Source organism: Pantherophis guttatus, chromosome 7, assembly GCF_059756535.1.
Source record: "Pantherophis guttatus breed Tessera chromosome 7, ASM5975653v1, whole genome shotgun sequence".
In the NCBI taxonomy this organism is placed as follows: Eukaryota; Metazoa; Chordata; class Lepidosauria; order Squamata; family Colubridae; genus Pantherophis; species Pantherophis guttatus.
The window spans coordinates 62,617,076-62,640,903 of NC_142069.1; the positions used below are offsets into that span (position 1 = coordinate 62,617,076).

At 39.3% G+C, this 23,828-nt stretch overlaps 1 protein-coding gene and 1 pseudogene across 1 annotated transcript in view; one reads left to right on the forward strand and one right to left on the reverse strand.

The window, feature by feature from the left end:
* Positions 1–23,828, forward strand: part of FOXP2 (forkhead box P2) — a 1,221,669-nt gene that overhangs the window by 409,375 nt on the left and 788,466 nt on the right. The window lies entirely within an intron of this gene.
* On the reverse strand, positions 2,960–3,986 carry LOC148112893 (E3 SUMO-protein ligase KIAA1586 pseudogene; annotated as a pseudogene).

Genomic DNA, 23,828 nt, shown 5'->3' on the forward strand with positions numbered 1-23,828 from the left:
TGCAGACCGGTAAGAGAAGTCAAAGAGCTGAGCAGGAATAAATCAGGGCAATTTTACAGTTCACCAAGCCCTTGTGATGTGACCACAAGTGGCAAACCACAGGGAGCGCGAAAACTCCACTTCGAAGCCGGCGGCAAGGTCAATCAGCTGAGAAGCGGTTAATAGTGACAGCGGGCAGAGCTCTGTTCATTTCTGCAGGAAAGAATCAGAGCCTGGAGGAAAAGAACCGACAAGTGGTGATAGTCAGGGAGCGCAAAGACTCCACTCAGAACCTGGCAGCTAGTCTCAAACAGCTGAGAAGTGGTTCTATTGAGTCTGCTGGAGAAAAGCCACGCCTCGGTGAAAGGCCGACAAGTGGCAAGAGGCAGGGAGCACGAAAAACTCCACTAACAGTTATGCGGCTGGCAGTGACAAAATGGCTGCCCAAAGACCGTGGGGAGTGCAAGACTCCACAAAGAGAAGCCACTGTTTAAAACGCAGGGCTCCACCTGCAAAGCCGGTGATTTTGAGCCACTCACGGGAGCGGAAAGCTCCACCAATGTACAGAAACTTACCAGTTCGATGAAAGGATAGAATGGCAGAATGGCTTCAACAAGACCTCAGAATTGTAATCTGAGGCTTCCTGAGGTAAAAAGGTTCACAGAATGTCCAGCAAACAAAAGAATAGCCAAGTACGACATCCAAGGTCAAATCCGAAGAATCAGGTATGAAAGAAAACACTCTAACTCTGAAAGCTGTCAGAGCTAGCTATCCTCAAACTGTGCCACTGTAAGGGTGGGAGCGCTAGACTCCACATTATTGTTTCTCCGAACAGGAGGAGGAGATCCCCATAAATCAGATGACTCAACTAATAGTGGGAAATCTTGCATTGACATCTGATCCGGGGTCAGAGAGGAGGCATGTCTACATTTTCCTGGAGACCCAATGGTTCCACTGGGGCAGAACCAGTGTCTTTGTCTTTGACAATAGGTTTTCTTAGTAGCTTCTCCTTGCTCTTAGGAGGAGCCTCAGAACAAGGCTTAATTGCTACTCCTTCCCCTTGTGTATGCTTGGAAGCTTCCATCTTAGAAGCCACTGACTGCTCACGCACTGTGGCACTACGGCCATGTTTTGACTTGGCCAGAGCCGTAGGCATTCTGGTCTTAATCAATCAATAGGGTTGAAAGGACACCCCTAAAATTTTATCAGCCCTGTAATAGGGTAATGTAAATTTAAAGGTAGTTTAAATCAGTATAAATGTGTTATAGATTGAAATTATATAGCCAACTCAATTTCCAGTAGCCAGATGTGGCATTTTAGTTTATAAGGGCAGAATATGCTTATAGCAGGCATAGAACTAAGGATTGGAGGCTTGATAGAAAAAAACTGTGCCCTTGCCCTTAAACAAAATGGCGGCCGAGCAGTCACCTAAGAGCTCAAGCTGTCGTAACTGTCAAAAACTGAAGCACTGCTCAGTCTCAAATGAAGGTAGATCTGTTTTAAATAGTCTAATTTGGCCAAATAATTAAAGCACTGTCAGAGTAAAGAGACTACACACAATTAGTCTCAGTCAGTTAATAAGCAGTAAGCCTGTTTGTAAAAAAAAAAAAAAAAAACGCTGAAAAGCGGCAAGCCTTTGGGAGTGCAAAACTCCACAGCCACCCCCAAATTCAATCAGCTGAGAGGCAGTTAGGCTAAGCAGCAGTAGCGCTTTAACAGCCTATTGGGGGAAAGTAGCTTCTGCTAAAAGCTCTGATAAATGGAGATAGCCAGAGAGAGTCAAACCTCGTAGCAAAAATGTTAATTAGCTTCAATCAGCTGTGAGGCAGTTTAAAATAGCAGGGACAACTCTGCGCTTTGTTAAAACTGCCGACAAGCGGCAAGAATCAGGGAGTGAGACAACTCCTCAAATGGAAAAGTTTATGGCTATAGTTGTTGGGAGAATCGATATGGAAGCACAAAGCTCCACAGCTGGTATCATTATTTAATTGTTAGGATCCCACTGGCTAAGCCGGTGACTTTGGATCACCCCCGGGAGCGGAAAGCTCCACTAACCTTTGAAACTGACCAGTTTCAATGTGCCTCTGCTGAGATATGAATAAAATACACTCTAATGCTGAAATCCCCTGGCAACAGGGGCTCAGCAGCGATTCCAAGTAAATTGCTATCCAAAATGGCCGCCTGTCAATCAAATAAGGGGGCACGAGGCTCTGCAGCGATTCTGAGTGGATGATCATTCAAAATGGCCACCTGTCAATCAAAAAGGGGAGCGCGAGGCTCCGCAGCGATTTCGGGTGAATGCCTACTCAAAATGGCCGCCTGTCAATCAAAAACGGGGGTGCGAAGCTCCGCAAGAACGAAACTGCCTCAGAGCCTTCAAATCAATTAAATTAGTGGAAACACTGCGAAAAGGGCAATCAGATAATAAGGCAAGCCAAGACACAGGCTGGAGAGGGTAAATCTCCTTTACAATTCAATGGCAGTGAATGAGACAAAATGGCTTCCAGGCTATAATGTGGAGTTCTGTGACTAGAGGGACACAATGTAGGGAGCGCAAACACGCCCCCAGCTATCACAGTATATTTAAGGTGAGGTAAGGGATTGACCAAATAAGGAAGGGGTGCGAAGCTCCACGATCCCTTCAGTCAGGGGAAGGTTTTTTTAAAATTAATATAGAAGGGGAAGAGGGAATTCCTTTTCACCCCCACCCCCTAGTAACCCAGCAACTCTGGTTGCTGAGGTAAAAAGGGACAAAGAATTAGTCACACTCACGAAAGAATAGTCCAAGAGAAATCCGAGTCAAACCTTGATATCAACCATCTGAAAAAGAGAAATAGGAAAATTAGTAAAATTGTCAGAGACAGAAAACCACACGACTGTCCAGTCTGAAGGACTGAGCCAAAAGCTGGGATCCCTGGCAACAGAGGCGGGACTTGTCAAATTTTACAAGCTCAGTCCTCCAATCTGATTGTACGAGTCACTACCCAAGCATGGCTGCTGTCTCCACCCTCAATGGAGAATACTGATATAGCACTAGATAAGCACGCCACACAGCTATGGTTGCCCTTAAACTACAGGCAGCCCAGCTTGGCCCAAAAACTCTACCAATCTTTACGATGTTAATGTCAAGTTTTTCAGATATTTCATCAAGTTCAATTCGGTTCTTATTGGATTGCTGAAAAATAAAGCATATTTTATCAATAAATATTTTGAAATGATTTACTTGCTTTATTTCCTTTATGGCGTCATTTAAAACAAATTGGAGGCAATGGTTCAAGCAGTGCCATATGATCATGTTTGGAAACTCTTTTGCTATTCTAATGCTCACTCCAGATTTTCTCCCAAACATAATTCTGGCACCATCAGAGCAAAATACTATTAAATTTTTTTGTAGGTAGTTCTGGGTAAGCTCAACCTTACATAACTTTCCAGAACTGCAGAACATATTGTCTCTGCATCTTGTTTCTTCAATTCAACAAGCTCGACAAAAATTGTTGGTGGGTCCTCTGAGTCCTCAACTTTTACGAAAACTATTAAAACTGGTTTGCAGGATACTGTTGAGGCTTCGTCAATGATCAAACATATTTTCAGATTCTGTGAAATGATGCTGGTAAACATTTTGGTGTTAATTTGGTTTGCAATGCACTCAACTATTTTCACAACTGTTGGCCTTGAATGAAATCCTATTCCCAGATCTAATCCATTTTCAGTTTCCAATTCTATCAATTCTTCTATGCTTGAAATTGGTCTACATGCTTTTGCCAGGCTGTAAACAGTTTTGAACATTTTAGAAGTGGTGCCATATTGCTTTTAAGAAATCTTGTCCATTGATTTTGTTATGACTTCCTGCTCCATTTGTTTTACATTGTCTCAGCAAATGGTGTGTGATTTCAATGTGAAATGTTCTCTCATCTTCCTTAGAGACGCCTGCTGCACTTCCTTATTTTTCCCAGCTTGAAATGCTTCCATTTTTTGGACACATGAACACCGCTCTCTATTGCGGTCATGTTTTGCACAGTACTTGCAACCTAATTTCTTGTTGAAACTTCCAATCTGTCATACTTCTCTTGGAAGTAGCTGAACTGTTGCATTGTCCAACAGTCAGGAAGAATGCTTTCAATTTCGGGCTCAGGTGACTCAGTATTGACTTGCTGCTTTCTCCAAGTCCAAGTTCACGTGATGGAAGTGATGCTGCTTGTGGTGCTTGGGATGGTTTTAGATCATCCAAAGCCAATTCTGATGGTGGTTGTGCCAGTTTTGATTTTTTGGCCAAGAAATCGACCAAAGTCTGTTGCCTTTTCATCCTTCCTGTTAAAGGCTGCTACTACAACAGGAAAAAAAGCTTTGTTAGCTGATGACTAGTGATGTGGGAGCAATGTAAAAGCACACAAAATGGCTCAAAAACCAACTTTCACACTTTACAAACAACACAAAAGCAATACAACCAACTCACACACAATGCAAAAGCAGCTGGACTTCACACAAAATGGCCCCTGCAGCAAGCAGGAACCTCCCAGAGCCATAAAGAGCTCAAAAACCAACTTTCACACTTTACACACAAACAGTACAAAAGCTACACAACTGACTCACACACAATGCAAAAGCAGCTGGACTTCACACAAAATGCTTCTCCACTCACCTCACTTCGATGGGGCTCCAGTCTCTTGGGTAGGTCTCTCTGGTGCAGCTGGGCTTCTCTCTCTTTTAATTTCTCTCTTCTTCCTCTCCTTTTCCTTTCTCCAGTCTTTTTTTCTTTTTCTATGTCTTATCTTTCCCTCTCCACCTCTCCTTCTACTGTTTTATTTTATTTTAGTAGCAACTTTTCTGCCCATGATGTAACTATGGTTCCTCTGTTACCACCATATTGGATCAACAATCTGATGAAGGATGGGACTTCCGGTTTCCCTGTCTTCAGCGACGGCGGCGCCCTTTGAAGCTCCACCAGCCCCGCCACCCGTAGAGCCGCTCCGAGACGAGGAAGCGGCTCGAAAACTTCTAAATCCGTAGGATTGAAGAAGGAGAGATCGCAGGGCACAGGTCGAGCCCCTGTAACCCCCCAGGGAAGCTTCTGGGGAGAGAACAGGCGTGGCTCCCTCCCAACCTGCTGAAACTCCGGGCGACGTGGGATGATTCTGCCTTTGCAGAACAAGCCGGCTGCAGGAAACTTAAAGCGAAAGAACCAGCTTTAATCAACAGTGAAACTATCTGAATCCTGAATCTTGGAAACGCAAGTATCAGCGCTTTGTTGACTTTTCAACCTGAGAAAACGTGAATGAGTGAAAGTGCTTAGAAAAAACATGGCGTTTAGCCTCAGAGTTAACGAGCCAGCGAGTGTGGATTGGTGAAGTTATTTTGCTTTGTTACAAAGTTTCCAAGTTACTACAAAGTTGCTTTGCTTGTTATAAGAGAAACAATTGGAAAATTTCTCCCTTTCAAAATTTGACTTTGCTTTACTTCAACCTTTATTTGATCAAATCTGGGGGACTTTTTTAGAAGTCTTTGTGCAGGAGGGAAAGGAAAAGGAACTTCCCTCTTTAGAAAAACTAGATCACGTGGCAGGATGGCTTCAAAGAAGCAGGAAGGGAAGGCAACAGGGGGGGGATCCCCCACACATAAACATGAAACGCAACTTCCCCCTGCTCAGCAGTTACAGACCCAGAAAAAAGAATTTGATGTGGGAGATTTAAAAGAATTTATTTCTAAAACTTTGGATGATAAATTTCAAAAATCACATCAGGGGATAGATGACAAACTTCAAAAATCACACCAGGAATTTATGCAGGAAATTAATGAAGTTAAAGATATGGTGAAACAGAATCAAAACAAGGTGACCAAAAAAATATCAGAAGTGGCATCTGGCCTGGCAGAATTTATTGGGAAAGTTGATTTTAAAGTTGAAGAATTTAAATCAGAAGTTAATGTTAAGATGAAAGACAATGATTATAAAATTGCTGATGTTGACAATAAAATGCAGAGAGTTGAAGACGAGATTGTCATGATACAATTCAGGGCAATGGAGTTTGCTATACGGATTCAAGGAATTCGAGAGGAGGAAAGACAGGATTTGAGACAAGTCTGTTCTGAGGCCCTGGCTAAGATTTTACAAGTTAATCCAGATGTGGTTTTTCACAAAATAGACAAAATTTATAGAGTGAACTCTTGGGTGGCCAGACAAAGACAATTACCTAGAGATGTAGTCATATATTTTACAGATAGAGAAATAAGAAATGATATCCTGCAAAAATCCTTTTACACTTCAGTACAAGTGGGGGCTCACGAATTGGAATTTATAAAGAATTACCTCCTAAAATGCTGAAAGCTAGAAAAGAATTTGGTTTTCTCGTTAAGGAATTGCAAAATTTACAGATACCTTTCCGGTGGGACGCACCAGTTGGCATAATTTTCAGATACAAGGGACAAAGATACCGTTTGAATACCGTGGAGAAGGCACAGCACTTCTACACTACTATTCTCAAGGAAAGAACACCATCCCCACGTACATCTACAGTTTTGGAGATTAAAGAGAGTGAAGAGAAGCAACCTCAACGAGAACTGCAAGAACAGTCTAAGCAGGAATTAGAAGAAGTGCAAGGCGCAGAAGGAGGTTTTCTGGATGAGCCCTTGCTGGAATCTTCTCCAATCTTGGACCCGGCTCGGATGATTGAAGTTAAGGATCAACGTATAACTCGAGCTCAAGCTAAGTTACTTAAACAAAAGCAACAACAACAACAGGAAAGACAAGACAAGGAGGCAGATAAGAGTACTGCACAAGAGATTGGAGCTATGGGAGGAGCGAGATCGAAGCTTTCGGATGACCTTCAATTATTTTGCTCTTTGCTCCAGAAAGAGGCTGATGATGCTTAAGTGTTTATCCTGGAATGTTAATGGGTTGAATTCAGCACAGAAAAGGAAGAAATTATTTACATATTTGAAACAATTTAATAATGATATAATTTGTTTACAAGAAACGCATATCACAACTCAAGATCAAAAATATTTGATAAACTCCAAACTAGGAACACATTTTATATCTTCAACTTCGCAAAAAAAGAATGGTGTGGTTATTTATGTAAATAAAAAGTTAACAGCTAAAGTTATAGAAACAGATGAAGATGGTAGGTTTGTAGCAATTGAATTGTCTATATCGAATGGCCAAATTCTTCTGATTGGGATTTATGCTCCCAATCAACAACAGGACTATTTTTATAAGATGTTACATACTAAAATATTGCAATGGGATTACAGATCTATTTTAATTATGGGAGACTGGAATGGAGTAATTGATTCTAAATTAGATAAAAAGAGTTTTGCAAAGTCTAGAATCAGATTACCACAGACCTTTTTCGACATGAAAGAAGATATGGAACTAAAAGATGTTTGGAGAATACATAATCCAAAAGAATTGGACTATACTTTTTTTTCTGACAGACACAGATCCTTCTCTAGGATTGACTTTATTTTGTTGACAGATGATTTACTTGTTAAGACAAAAAGAACAAAGATTTTTCCAAGAACTTTGATTGACCATAGCCCAGTATGGATAGAAATTGAGATGGACAAGGTTGAGAGACGTTCTTGGAGATTAAATGAGAATTTGTTTAGATATGAAAAAAATATAATAGAACTTAAAAAGCATTTGAAAGAATTTTTTGAAATAAATTTGAATAAAGGTACCCCAATTGAAATTGTGTGGGATGCAAGTAAAGCTTATATGAGAGGGGTACTTATCTACATGAACTCTAAACATAGACTGTTCCGACAAAAGAAATGATCTGAACTAGAAATAGAAATAAAGAATAAAGAACAGTTACTTATTAAAAATCCAACAGATGAAAGAATATGTAGTGCTATAAAACTTTTGAAAGACCAATTTCAAATGCTTATGGCGGAACAAGTTGCAACAAATTTACAATATGCGAAGCATAACACATTTTGTAACGCTAATAAACCGGGCAGATGGCTGGCTTACACATTGAGGAAAAAACAAAGTATACGGACTATTGATAGTATTGATATTGGAGGGAAAGAAATCTTTCAACAAAAATTAATTAAAGAAGCTTTTGTGGATTATTATACTAAATTATATGCTAAAGAGGAGGTGCAGAATGGACTTATAGAAAAATATTTAAATGATAAAAGAGTTACAAAAATTACTGATCAACAAAAGGAAAGAATGAATTATCCTATAACAGAGGAGGAGATAATAGTAGCAATTAAACAGTTAAAAACAGCCAAAGCTCCTGGCACGGATGGCTTGACTGCAGTGTATTATAAAACTTTGCAAGCTGAAATGGTGGAACAACTTAGAGATTTATTTTGCAATATTCAGCAAGGGGGTAAAATACCCCCATCATGGACAACAGCTTACATATCTTTGATACCAAAAGAACAAACCGGTCCTAAAAAACCAGAGAACTATAGACCAATATCTCTTTTGAATACAGATTATAAAATTTTTGCGAAAGTACTAGCCAACAGGTTGATGCCAGTAATTCAGAAGGTGATTCATGATGATCAAGCGGGATTTATCGAGGGCAGATATATGAAGGACAATGTAAGGCAAGTAATAGATTTATTGGAATATCTTGAGAAGAATAAACAGATCCCTGCAGTGCTGGTCTTCTTGGATGCAGAGAAGGCCTTTGACAGAGTGGATTGGAATTTTCTATTAAAGACTTTGAAAAAGATGGACTTTGGGGATCAATTTATACAGGCAATTTCGGCAATTTATCAAGAGCAAAAGGCACAGATCATTATTAATGGAAATCTGACAACAGAGTTTAAAATTGAAAAAGGAACAAGACAGGGATGTCCGTTGTCCCCACTTTTATTTATTTTAACACTAGAAGTCTTGCTAAATACAATACGGGACTCTTATATCTTGAGAGGTATAAAGATTAGGCAAGAGGATTACAGAATAAAGGCATTTGCAGATGATCTGGTTGTTACCCTATCACAACCAATGGAATCAATAATCTTGATGAAGGACATTATACAAGACTATGGTAAAGTTTCAGGTTTTAGATTGAATCCAAAAAAGACTAAAATGATAGCTAAAAACATGACACAAGATCGTAAACATGAGCTTGAAAGGAGGGCAGGTTTTGAGACTGTACCTAAGGTAAAATATCTAGGAGTTCAGGTTGCAGAATCAAATATGAAATTGTTTCAAAATAACTATGAGGTGTTGTGGCGAGAGGTGCAGAAAGATATGGAGACTTGGAAAAAACTGCAGCTGTCTCTACTTGGAAGAATAGCAGCAGTTAAGATGAACATTTTGCCAAGATTTCTTTTTTTGTTTCAAATGATTCCGGTGCTTAAAAGTGATAAACAATTGAAAGTTTGGCAATCTGGAGTGAATAAGTTTGTCTGGAACGAGAAGAAGCCGAGAGTGAAATTGAAAATTATGCAAGATGTTTCAGAAAGAGGAGGTCTTAAACTTCCAAACCTACAGCTATATTATGATGCAGCAGCTTTAACTTTAACAAGTGATTGGTTTGGAAGGAAAAAGACTGGAATATTGAATGCAGAAAGTTTTGATCTTGAATTTGGATGGCATGCTTACTTATTTTACGACGACAAAGTAGATAAAGTATTTAAAAGTCATATACTTAGAGATTCTTTGATGAGAGTTTGGAAGAAGCACCGACTCAAATGGGATTATAAAATACCGTTATGGTTGGATCTTGGTCATACTTTGTGGAATACAAATATAATGTCACTCGGGGGGTTTTTATATAAAGAGGTTCTTTTTACAGAGGCGGGCAGATGGCAGCTGAAGACATTGCAGACACTGTTGAACGAAGGGATTAATTTAACTTGGCTACAATATAATCAATTACAATTGAGATGGAAAGAGGACCAAAAAACTGGTATTATGTTGCATGAGGAAGAATTGGTTAGACATATAAGAGAGAAAGGTCCAATGCATATCAAAAGGCTTTATAATGTTTTGCTAGAAAGAGATTCAGAAACCGAATTAGTTAAAGACTGTATGATTAAGTGGGCACAGAATTTTGAAGAACCAGTGATGCTGGAAACATGGGAAAAAATTTGGGTTCAGAATGTTAAATTTACACAGTCGCAGAATTTGAGGGAAAATTTCTACAAAATGTTTTATAGATGGCATTTAGATCCCAAAAAGTTGTCATGTATGTACCCTAATGTTCAGCCAAAATGTTGGAGATGTGAATGTTTGGATGCTACGTATTATCATGTTTGGTGGACCTGTAGGAAAGTTAAGGCTTTTTGGATAAAAATTTGGTGGGTCATGCAGAATGTTTTGAAGAAAAAAATTCAATTTTCTCCACAACTGTTTTTATTGGGTATAGTTAAGGGTTTTACATTGGGTGAAACAAAATTGATATTGTATATGATAACAGCAGCAAGATTGTTGATAGGTAAATACTGGAAGAATGAAGCTTTGCCCACTATCGAGGAATGGACTTTGAAGATGGCCAGTTTTGCAGAGATGGCGAAGATTTCAGCATATTTAAAAGATTGTTCACAAGAGACTTATGAATGGGAATGGAAAAAGTGGATAGAATATGTTCAGAACAAATATCAAACTAGAAAGTATCAAATAGCTTTTATTTGAAAATAATGTATTGGAAATTTTTTAATGTAATGAGGTAAAGAGAAAAATTATACAGGGGAGGGAGGGGTTCAAGTTTATATATAAGTGTGATATTAGGGTTCTTTATGAGTATGAGTATATTATAGGGAAGTCTGGGGGGAGGGGAGGGTTAGGGAGGGTTAGGGAGGTTGGGAAGTTTGGGGGGGGAGAAAAGGGGTGAAAATGTAATTGTAAAACTTTTGCAATAAAAAAAAAAACAATCTGATGAAGGATGATTCCAGGTTCCATCAATTATCTTCTGTGCATTTTATCTTCTTGCTTTTTAGAATTCAGTGTTTACTTATTGACAACTGTGATTCTGAAGAATTAAGATGACTTTGCCTTTATCTTTTTTTTTACTGTTGCTTGATTGACAGAGTGGCAATGCATTGGAAAGATGTTACTATTATTTCTAAAATCTAGAGTACATTTAAGAATCAAGAAAAAGGCATTTATCTCCAAGCTTGTCCTGAACACTGAAAACTAGTCTTTAAAAGTTGGATCATTGTGATGTTTGAAAAATACTGGATGGGCAATATTTTACGTTATATGAACTATAACTTTTTAAAAGTCTGCATCTCATTTTTACTGTTTGTTCATTTCCTTTTGATTTGTTTACAGACATGGGACATTTCAAAAATCAGTGCAGTTGATGGACTTGGAGGGCTTTTGTCCATCAGAAGAACTTTCTTACTAAAATTCAACCAGATGAAAACATCAGTTATAACTGATGTCTATGTGAAATAATGGACCCTAAGGTTTCATCTAGCAAGATATTCCAGAAATGCTTGCATTTGTCCACCTCAAAATGAAGAATAAGTGGTCTATAAAAAATAGAAGGCCAATTATTTTTGGGTGTGTGTATGTATGCATGTGTACACACATACATATATACTTATATTTACACACACACACATATTTACATATGCACAGATGCATACACACTATGTATGTGTGTATAGATACCCACAGTATGTTGCAATTTTTGGAATTCTTGTTATAGGGCTAGTTGCATGTAAAGTGAGATGGGTAAAGTAAGAAACAAATATCACCTTCAGATTCTATTTTTTTTTTTTTGTATCAAGTAAACTGTAGTATAGCTTTGATATGAGAAACAGTGATACATTCTTTACTGCCCCTTCAGTGGTGGGATTCAGATAATTTAAGAACCGTTTCTCTGCTCCAATGATTGGCTGGGTGGGTGTGGCTGGGTGGGCATGGCCAGGGGGAGTGACAGCACTCAGCCTCCTGCAGCACTCTGCCAGCCAAAACGGGGCACAGGGGTTAATTACAAAATGTGGGCTTTGCTTTGTGACATCCAGATACAGTGAGCAAGGGATGTGAACTGCACAGAAAATACATTTTAGTTTGATTATGAAGAAATATCCCCAAAGTCAGATGTACACTAAATATAGACTGACTTTTAGCTACACACCTCCCCAGCAAACAGCAAATTTTGAAGTTCCAGGTAAAAAGGAATAATTTTAAGATGAGTAACCACAGTTTGCATGTTAGAAGTTCCTAAAGGAATGCTGGGAAACTGTCGAAGCATAAATCAGCTTCGATACTCCCCTGGGGTAATTGCACTTAATTAGAGACAGATGGATCTTGTTTTCCATGCTATATACTTTAAAGAAAGAAAACCCGAAATATATTCTAAGAAACATTTTATTATAAAGAAATAAAACAACCTTACTAACTACATCGTTACTGGCAGTTTTATCACACAGACGGACAAAGGGAAAAGATCAGGAAGTTTCTTCCTTAAACTTGAACATGCGCAGTAGCTCAAAAATCACAAGACAGTCTTATCTCTGTTGCTACAGAGACGTGATAAAGTTCTCTGGCAGGCTACCATAAGTTTTAGGATGGAAGCTTGGCTGACAAACACATAATGCAGTGACAACCCCTTCTTTGTCAGTTGAGCGGACATCAGGTAAGGCACTCAGGTAAGGCACATCTTCTTACGCAGATACTCGTGCTGAGCTGCTGGAAGTGGTTTGTTGAGCATATCAGCAATCTGATCATGTGTAGGCACATACTGCAATTTAACAAAACCTTGTTTCACTAATTGTTTTATATTTTTATAACGGATGTCAATATGTCTGGACCTAGAACCCGCGAAACGTGATTCAGAAATATAAACCACAGATTCATTGTCTTCCATCATGGTGATCGGTCAGATTGGGTGTGTCCAGATATCTGTGACCAAAGCATCAAACCATGTTAGAGAATTACATGCATCTGAAACACAAGCATATTCAGCCTCAGTAGATGAACAAGAAACAAAATTCTGTTTTCGCACATGCCAGTAAACAGGACATCCGTTTAAGAACATCATATAACCTGAAGTACTTTTACGTGATTTCTTATCACTCGCCCAATCAGAATCTGCATAACAACATAATTCTGCATGATCAGTATGTGTCAGTTCTAACAATAACCTCATATTTTTAGTGTGTTTTAGGTATTTCAATAATTTCTTAACACATGTCCAATGAAACTGTCTTGCCTTACCTACGTGTCGGGACAAGAGATTAACATTAAGTGCAATGTCGGGTCTAGTCCAACTACTAATATACAACAGTGATCCAATAACTGAACGATAAAGTGTTTGATCTTCAAATTCAGGACTTGCTTTGTGTGCCAAGTTGTGAAAATCTGCTTGCGTAGGTATGCGTCCTGTATTAGCATCTTTCATGTTGCAATGATGCAAAATTTGCTCAATTTTATCCTCTTGTGAAAGACTAAAGCCCTTCTGAGTTTTGACAACCTGAACACCTAAATAAGTGTTAACATAACCTAAAGATTTCAATGTGAAATATCTCTGCAAAGCTTTAGCAAAATTCTCACTCACTTGCTTATTTGGACCAATATAAACAATATCATCAACTTAAACAAGAACTATCTCATACATATTATCAGATCTTTTTGTAAACACACATTCATCAGTTTCGGACTTAATAAAGCCCATTGAATTTAGTTTGTCAGAAAGACATAAGTACCACATCAAACCAGACTGTTTCAGACCATAAAGACTTTTGTGTAGAAACCAGGTATCCCTTTCTTGCTGTCGGAACCCTGGAGGACCTTTTATGTAGATCTCCTCATCTAGGTCAGCATGTAGATAAGCCGTGTCACCATCGAACTGGAAAGCTTCTAAACTAAGAATAGTGGCAGTGGCTAAAGCAAATTTTACACTCTCAGTCCGGACTGTCGGTGAGTAGGTATTTGTGTAGTCCTCAGGATAACATTGAGTGAAACCCTGAGCTACAAGTCTGGCCTTGTACAATGACTCACCATTTGGCTTCTTTTTGATTCTGTAGACCCATCGAGTGCCAATGACTTTTTTATTTGCTGGAGGGTTTGCAGGCGTAAACACCTTAAGTTTCTTTAGACTGTCCATTTCAGCCTGCATTGCCTGATACCACTTCTCTTGCTCTGAGTGAGGAAGATGCTTGATTTGTGTGAACTTATCAGGAGGAAGTGTAACAGTACAAATCAAAGGCAAGGGTGCTTTTGTCAGTTGCCACGAATATTGCTCTGGAGGGATCCCCTTTGTGGCCCTCTTGGAATGCCTCAGAAGAGCCATCCATTCTTCTTCCATTTTGTCCTCGTCTTCACCATCATTGCTAGCGTCAGCATCGGCGACTTGCGAAGACGGAACATCAGGTTGAGAAGAACTAGTGGCTGGAACATTCACCTGTGGATCTTGATCATCAGACTGTGTGGCATCAGCACATCATCTCTAGGAAAATAAACTCCAGGATCATTGGAATGAATCCTGGACCAGTCAGCATCTTCCTCAAAAGTAGTGGATTGGGAAATCACAATTACATGTGTGGAGTCAATAAATTTGCTCCACTTTGAGTTATCATCAATACCCATATATCTCATCCTCTTTGCTGCTGGACCTCCTTTCTTTCTTTGAGCTAAGGGAATGTTCACCATAGTGTATGAACCAAAAATATGGAGGTGTTTGAGGTCGGGCTTGTACCCATACAACATGAAGAAAGGAGTCTGATTTATTACACTACTCCAAGTATGGGTGACAATGTAATTTGCATATTTAATAGCTTCATCCCATTATGGGATACTGAGGTTGGTGTCTTCTAGGAGACAACGCATCATGGTTTGCAGGACCCTGTTTCGCCTTTTTGACACCCCATTCTGAGCCAGCGTATAAGGGGCTGAGGTCTGATGAATAATTCCATTTTTACACATCCAGTCCTGAAACCGATGAGACACAAATTCAGTACCATGATCACTTTGAATTCTGGCGATGCTTACTTCGTGTTGAGTATAAACAAGAGCGGCAAAGTCTTTAAAGATCTGAAAGGTCTCAGATTTTTCTTTCATAGGATATACATATCCATACCTAGAGTAATTATCAACAACTGTTAGAAAGTATTTTTTACCACCAAGTGTTGGCTTGAAAGGACCTACTATGTCAGTGTGTACCAGATCAAAAATGCATGTTGACCGGCGTGTAGCACGTTTTGGAATGGCTGCTGCTTTGATTTGGCTTTTTTGCAGATAGCACAATCCAAAAACACCTTACACCCCTTTAGATCCAAACCTCTCGCAAACTCTGGCATCTTCCTAAGAACATGAAAACTGGCATGCCCCAATCTTCTATGCCACTTATGGATACACCTGTAATGCAAAGGTTTACCAGTTAGTGAATTTTCAACATTAACAGTTTTGTCAGGAATCTTAGGCTTGCTCTGAGCAACCTGTTTCCTAATTTTCTTTTTGTTGGGTTTAGGAGCCTTTGGAGTAGCAACAGGATCTCTCACTGGAACATCTCTCTCTGGGCCTGTGTTCTCCTCTTTTGGAGTTTGTATACTTGCCTGTGCTTGCGGTTTAGACTTTGGCTTTATGTAATAAACACCACCAATTAACATGGTTTCAGCAACAATATCTCCATTTTTAACTATATAACTTGCTTTTTCGAGGTGGTGGACCTGGAACTTTGATACTCTAGACAAGTGACTCTGACTAAGCAAACTACTATTTGCTGTTGGTATATAATAAACATCAGGGATGAATGCATCGAGCTCTTCAACATAAACAGTTCCTTTTCCCATGACCTGACAAGGGTGATTGGAAAAAGAATAAAATTCACGTAATTCAGGTTCAGGCTCGTGCATCTCTGTAAAAAGTTCTTTTCTGTAAGTAACATGCAATGCTGCACCACTATCCAAAGTCCACAGAAGTTGTCTGTCGTATTCTGGACGAGGTTGTGGATCGTTGGTCAAAGCCAATGTGGCGAGTGGGACCATGACAACCTTGTCTTCCGCCTCTGCCTCTGCCTCCTCTGGAGTCTGTTCCTCTGGGCTGGTACGTGATGGGAGATGGAAATTGTTGGGGACAATCCCGGGTGACATGTCCCACACGATTACAGATGTAGCATCTTGGCATCCTTGGAACGTAGCTCTTTCTCAGAAGGGATGCCTCGCTGGAGCTCTTGATGCAGGTGGTCCCCTCAAATGTGGCGTGGCTAGCGTAAGTGCCTCTTTTTCGGTTAAAATTCTGCATAAATGATCCACTATGCGTTGAGCAATGGGCACTTGATTAATCTTTGTAATGACATCTTTCCATTCATAATTCAATGAGTTAATAATAATGCTGATCATTTGAAAATCATCAATACTATAGCCTCTTTTGCCCAAATCCTTCCTCATTCCTTTCATTTTAGTTAAATGATCTCCAATATATTCACCAGGTTTTTAATCTAGAACAGTGGTTCTCAACCTTTCTAATGCCATGACCCTTTAATAGAGTTCCACATGTTGTGGTGACCCCCAACCAGGGGTGGGTTCTAAATTTTTTTACTACCGGCTCTGTGGGCGTGGCTTATTTTGTGGGCATGGCTTGGAGGTCATGTGACTGGTGGGCATGGCTAGCTGGTCATGTGACCAGGTGGCCATGGCTATATGTATAGGGACTATTCAGAGGGCTGAAAAAACTCATTTCTGACAGGTCCTCACACTTTTGACTGGTCCTCACACTTATGGACATCCACATATTTATGCCCGTGCAGCATTCTTAACAGCCATGCCACTCATTTCACAACTGCTTCTCTTCACCATGGTGATAAGATAGGGCAAAAAACGTAAAATGTGAGAACAGTCGTAAATTCGAAGACTGGCGAAAAAGTGCAAGGACCAGTCAAAAATAACTTTTTCAGCCCTCTGAGTAGTCCATGTGCACAAAAGGACTACCCAGAGGGCTGAAAAAAGTGATTTCTGACAGGTCCTCACACTTTTGACCAGTCTTCGCACTTATGACTGGTCATCATTTATGCCCATTGTAGCATTCTTAACAACCGTGTCACTCATTTCACAACTGCACCATGGTGACAAGATAGGGCAAAAACGTAAAATGTGAGGACAGTCGTAAATTCGAGGACTGGTCAAAAGTGCAAGGACCAGTCAAAAATAACTTTTTCAGCCCTCTGAGTAGTCCATATGCATAAAAGGATACAGCAATAGAGAGGGATGAAGGAAGGGAAGAGAAATTAGAGTAGGAGTGAGGGTAAGAGAGGGAGGAAGAGAGGAGGAGAAGGAGAAAGGAAGAGGAAGTAGGGAGGAGAAGAAGAGGGGGGAAAGAGAAAGTAAGAAGGAAAGAAAAGAGAGAAGTGGTACGTTTGAGGAGAAAGATTGCTGTACAATAAAAAAGATGAAAGGGAAGAAAACCAACCCCAAACAAATATAAAGATATTAAGATAAAGAATGAATTGTTAAACTTCAAAGAATAAAAGAGAAAAAATATGAATAAATAGCAATAATTAGAAACATACATACAAACATACAATGTATTTTCTTTGAACAGAGTATTTGGCCAGTTCACAAATTTAAAGTGTTCAGTCATTTCAATTAAATTTACAATTTCTATATTTCCTTTTTGCCATATTTATTCCTAATCTATTTTTTTAAAAAACCAATATTACCCTTCATCCTCATCTCTTATCTTAATCAAATTCAATTTTTCCCTTTTATTCTAAATTATACCCCTTCCCATTGTCATCTATTTTTATATCCATCCTCACATTGGTTAATTATGTAATTATGTAATACAGTTGTTTAATACAAATTCAACATTTTAATATAAATCAATTAGTTATATAACTATCTTTTTTGTATATTAATCAATATGAACATGAATATTTCAATTATTTCCATGCAATCCAATTTCTTACAAATCAATTAATTATATTTACCAATAATAATAAACCAAATAATTTCCCCCATATATTCCTCCAAACTACAACTTAACCATTTCTGTTTTCAATACAATATACAATTAATAGTATTTCAATTATTACAATTCCCTAGTTAAATAGAGTTTTTTTTTCTTTTGTGTTTTAAAATCTTGAACCTCCTCTTTTGCCCCAAATTTCCCATTGTTTGCAGTTTTGCACCTACCTTTTTTGGTGAGGAAAAAGAAAAAGAAATCTTTCTCTGTCTCATTTTGTCACGTTGCAGCAAAGACCCTGCTTTTCTTTCAGTTTCGCTTTTTCAGCATAGCTAGGGGAAAAAAAATCTGCTCCAGCTCTCTTTGCAGCTAGCAACAGAGAACAGACCCCTGCGCAAAACAGCTGAGAGTCGGGAGGCCGATCTAATCAATTTGTGGTAATTAACCTATGCTGAAGCTGAAAGGGGAAGTTTTTCCTATTTTTGCAAGCACCGGGCTACTCATTTGTTTTCTTTTAACACTGATCAGCTGTAGGGTGGCCCTTTGAAGCCCCGTGGCAAGAGTTTAAACAGTTTTTTTCCCTCTAGCCATCAGCTGGGACTCAGGAGGCAGCAATAGATTGGGAGTGGGCGGGGTAAGCGAACAGCCAACAGCGATCTAGCAGAAGGTGAGGGTGAGTGAAGGCATGGGGGGGTGAGAGAGGGCTTTGGCGACCCCTGTGAAATGGCCGTTCAACCCCCAAAGGGGTCGCGACCCCCAGGTTGAGAACCGCTGATCTAGAGCCATGGCAGTCAGACAAGAGCAAACATGTAGATTCAATTGAAACAGGCCGGTAGCATGTTTCTAATTGGGCCCAAATTTGTTGGGCAGTTGCATCAGGTGGAAAAGTAGCCTGCAGTTCAGTATCCATGGACATCAATAATGTTGTGCATGCTTTAGTATCTAAGTCTCTTATTTCAGGAGCCCATGGCTGGTCAGGAGGATTAAACACCATGCAATGGGTACCTTCTCTACGGAGCAAAAGTCCAACCTCACTGACCCATGCCTTATAGTTTTGTCCTGATCGCTTTAATTTTGAATCACCAGCCAGTGGAACAATAGAAGATGCCTGTTGAGGAACATGCATTTGAGGTGCTGGTTGTGCAGGTAAAAACACTTGTGGTTGAACCTGCTGCTGTACTGGAACATGCAGCTGTGGCTGAGGCTGCTGTCTTGGAACCTGCGGCTGCAGGTTGGACAAAACCGTCACCAGCACCACCAGGGGGTACTACAAATTGAGCCTGTGGAGGCACAGGTGCCGATGCAGCCTGAAAAACTGATTGATTTAGAGACATCATTGAAAAAGTTTGATGAAATTGTTGTAAATGCTCTTGCAACATGCAAAACAATTCAGTTTTATCTTGTAAATTACTTTCGCCAGTAGATGGCACTGCAACACTAGTTTCAGGCATTGCAGAAGACTTTGCTGCTGTAGCAGCGTCATGTGTAATCTTAGAAGGCATAACATCACAAGGCAATTGTGACGTAAACATAGCTTTCTGTTCTGATTCGCCTGACGCAACACCCTCTTGTGGGAGTGGCTTTGGCTTTGAAGAAGAAGGCACAATGGAGGACTTAGGAATTTGAAAAACATGAGAGTGCCTCTTATCTGGCTTGAGCATAGAAACAAAGCTTTTGCCTTGTACAGCTCATGTTCTAGAACTTCTATTTGATCACAATAACTTTGCACAGCCTTGTCATGCAGAGTTTGTTCAGGGCTTAGAGGAGAATAATGAATTTCACCTCTCTCTGTGGGTAAGAAATGCCCAGCTGCTTGTGGAATTTCAGGTTTGGTACCAAGCCTTTCAAATTCCTGGGCTTCTTTAGTACATTCTTTTGTAATTAATTGAGGGCATGTAGGATCAGAAGAGGGTGTCACTGACCTCAGCAGCATGTCGTCTTCAAGAACAGCTCCCCCAACAGCACTTTCCTCAAGCCTGGTTGCTGAAGCAAGTGGAGTTTGAAAAGTTGAAATCCTCTGTAAAATTCTTTTCACTGCTTCATCAGAGAGATTTAAGTCTTCAGCAGACTGTGCCCTGTGTCTGGTTTTTTCTTTGTATTTTCTCTGTATTTTAGAGACCATTTGAGAGAGGGGTGCAAAATAGCCCTTCTCTGCCTGAGGCTGTAGAGACCCAGCACCAATCAAAACACTTTTTGTGAAGCAACTGATCAACACTGACAGGGTAAGCCACTCCACTCCTTTCTAGTACTGATGGTGTTACCTAGTTTGATAATGAAATATCTGCAAGAAAACTATTAAGCTCAGAGAGCACCAAGGAACCTACAGTTCAACCTGAGATACAGATATTTTCTTCTATCAATAAACACTTTTTGGTTAGAGGGACTCAGAGCCTGGGTTATATGAGATGGCTCCCAGTGAGAGTGAGAACAATCACCCAATGGAACAGCTTGCCTTCGGAAGTTGTGGGAGCTTCATCACTTGAGACTTAAGAAAAGATTGGACTGCCATTTGTCAGAAATGGTGTAGGGTCTCCTGCTTGAGCAGGGGATTGGACTAGATGACCTATAAAGTCCCTTCCAACTATTTGTTAATTTGTTAATCGGTGGATTTCATTCTAAATTTTGATATGATTTCTGTAAATAAGGAATATAGAGTATGGCTGAGTATTTGATCCTTCATACATCAAAAAATACGAAGCTAAGGGATAAACAAATAAAAAACAGATTTGAAAAAAGAAAAGGCTCAGGAAAGAAAAAATGAAAGTGTAAGAAAGAAAGAAGAAAAGAAGGAAAACTGAAAAAGAATTACTTCCAACTTTCTTTGGTACAGATATAAGTAAAAATATATATCAAATTCTTACTCTAAGATTAACATTTGTCTACATTATTTGCATAATTTCTTATTTAATCATCAAAGCCCAGAACAACTTTTAATTTCAGTTTCTCGCAAAAAGTCCAGTAATGGTTCATATCGCTTTAATCACTATGTGTTAACGAAACCACAACTGATTTATTTAATTGCACCAAACTCTTAAAAAAACAGGAATGGAAAATTCTAAACTCTAGTGTAGACCCATGCTTCTCAACTTTGGTGCATGGACTTCAATTCCCAGAACTCTCCAGGCACTATGAAGTTCACCCATCTTAAACTTGCCAAGACTGAAAAGAGCTGATCTACAGATAGGGATTTTTCCATTCCTCTTTTACTGGTTCCTACTTACTTATGAGCAATCATAATGCAAAATCCCCATTCCCAATTCACCCCACAGTAATGATCATGCAAAATCCCATTCCCAACTAGAACAGGAGTTTTGGGCCTGGAAGGCCTCCTGCACCACTCTGGAAGCCAAAACAGGGTGCAGGGGGCCATGTGATACCCCCTTCACCCCATTTTGGGACTGGATGGCTTCCTGCACCAACCTGGAAGCCAAAACGAGGCACATGGGGGGACTCTTGGGAGGGGCAGGATGGGCGGGGCCAGACAGATGTGGGATTAGCCGGTTCTCCGAACTGGGCAAAAATTTAACCGGTTGGCCTGAACTGGTGCGAACCGGCTAAATCCCACCTCTGTGCCACTTCCAATTTTGTTTTCCTCTGCAACTTAATCAAAGATAAAGCTAATGTGACACTTCAGATGCCTCTCAGAGCAAGAATTGCTTTTAAAATGTAGCTTGGGCAAGATCTACACTACCAATAATTTCTTGTGTTAACCATGTGGATTCGACTAATGAAAGGATTGTTCCTGTTTGGCACAAATTGGAATCAGAGTGACTGGGATAAGCAGGGAAAGTGTTTGTGTGTGATTGTGTTGTATAAGTGGTCTTATAGTTATGGGACTGGGTGAGCATGCACATGTTTATTAGTAGGAGAAAAAAATAGCGAACATTAAATGTTTAACATTCAGACCAGCTCATGAAATTCTCTGGTTGCCAAACAATGAACTGCCACATAAAAACATTTTTATCTTCACCATTGACTTGCTATTTTTAAGAAATGTATGAAATGGCTTATAAGATGTACAAAAGCGAGACTGGGAATGGTAATAAAACAAGTCTTAAACAACTTCTGACTCTCAAAAAACAATATAAGCAACTGATTGCTCTTAACAAGAGACATGACACAAAGTCCTCCTGGGAACAGCTTATTGTGGCAGCAAAGCAACAGAACTCTTCTCTATTCTGGCGTCTAATAGTTAGTCATTCTGACAGAATTCCCCATTGGATGTCCATATACCTCCTGAAACCTGGGAACTCCACTTTCGGAGAATGTATGAAGACCCCTCCAGCGAGAGTATAAGAAATACAATGAAGGACTTACCTGAATGGCCCCTGGTTTCAGAGTCTGAAATCAAATTCCTCATTGGCCAACTCAGGACTGGGAAGGCCCCAGAGCTGACTTCATTACCACTGAATTGCCAAAAAACAATTTGGAGTGGTGGATACCAGTTCTGATGGTATTATTAACTTATATTGACTCCACTGGCTATGTCCCAGAAGACTGGGGCTTGGCAATTATCAACCCAATTTTTAAAAAGAGAAAGAGAGATGACCCTGCCAATTACAGACCAATAAGTCTGCTAAATATAATCAGCAAACACCTCCAAGATAAACTAAAGGAGTGTCTGGATCTTGAGAATTTGATCGCTGAAGAACAAGCCCGGTTTAGAGAGGGGAGAGGCACCACAGATCAGTGCTCAGTTCTTCATCATCTGATTGAAAAATACATATCAAATAGACCTGTATCATTATACGCCGGTTTTATAGATCTCAAGGCAGCCTTTGATACGGTTACCAGGACTAAGCTATGGGAGAAGCTGGAAGCTGCCTCAATTTACCACAGGCTTCTTCATCTATTATGTGCTCTGCATACTAAAACATCTTCAAGGTGAGGTGTAATTTACAAGGGTCCCTTTCAAAGTCAGTTAAAATTCAAAAGGGGGTTAAACAGAGGTGCATTTTGCCCCTTCTGTTTTTCAACTTTTACATAAACGACATGGTAAAATGGCTAAACAAACCAAATCACTCCCCCCCCAAAAAAATAGGTGAGCAAAGCATCGCCCTCCTGCTCTATGCAGATGACACTGTGATCCTCTCCAGGACTCCAGTAGGCCTTAAAAGAGCCTTGCGAGCCCTTCTCCAGTATTGTAATTGCAATAAACTGGACATAAATTATGAGAAAACAAAGATCATGGCCTTTGCAAAACGCCAAAACTTTATTCATGGTATCTAAATGGCCACAAAATAGAGCAGGTAACCACCTTCAAATACCTGGGGGTGAATGAATATATATGTTTTTGTGGGTGTTTGTATGTAGGTCTTTGGTTATTCAGGTCTTCTCCCACGTAAAATTGGAAGTGTCTTGCGATCTCACATTGCTCCTGGAAGCACGAAGCCGAGAACACCAGCCTGAAGATGACGAATGAGACTTCGTCGAAACGTCGCCAAGACACTTCCAATTTTACGTGGGAGAAGACCCGAATAACCAAAGACCTATATATATATATATATATATATGCATAGCAATTGAGGTATCTATAATTAAATATAACTAATTAATATCTATAATTTGTACTTACTTAGATAATATTTATTTTTATTTACATATACATATATTGAAATATTTATAACTTGTATTAATCCATATCAATCTTTATGTATTTATATACTTATATATTTAGCTCAGCATATTAATAGACTCTCACTTAATTGTAAGTGAATAAAGTGGTATACATAGAGATATAAAAATATACCCAAGTTTGCTAAATGTAATGGTAATAAAAGTTTAGGAAGGAAAGAATACATAGATGAATTATTGATTATGATTGATTTGTATTATAATTGATTTATATTATATATTAATAATTACTAATCAAATGTTAATAGTGTATTAAACAATTGACTGTTAGAAATTCAAATTTACTTAATTAAGGATTATATCATAGTATAATAAGAGATTATTGGGGAACATAACAGTTAAAAGGAAATAATATAAAGGAAATATGGAAGGATAAAGATTGGAAGAGAGGAATAAAGAG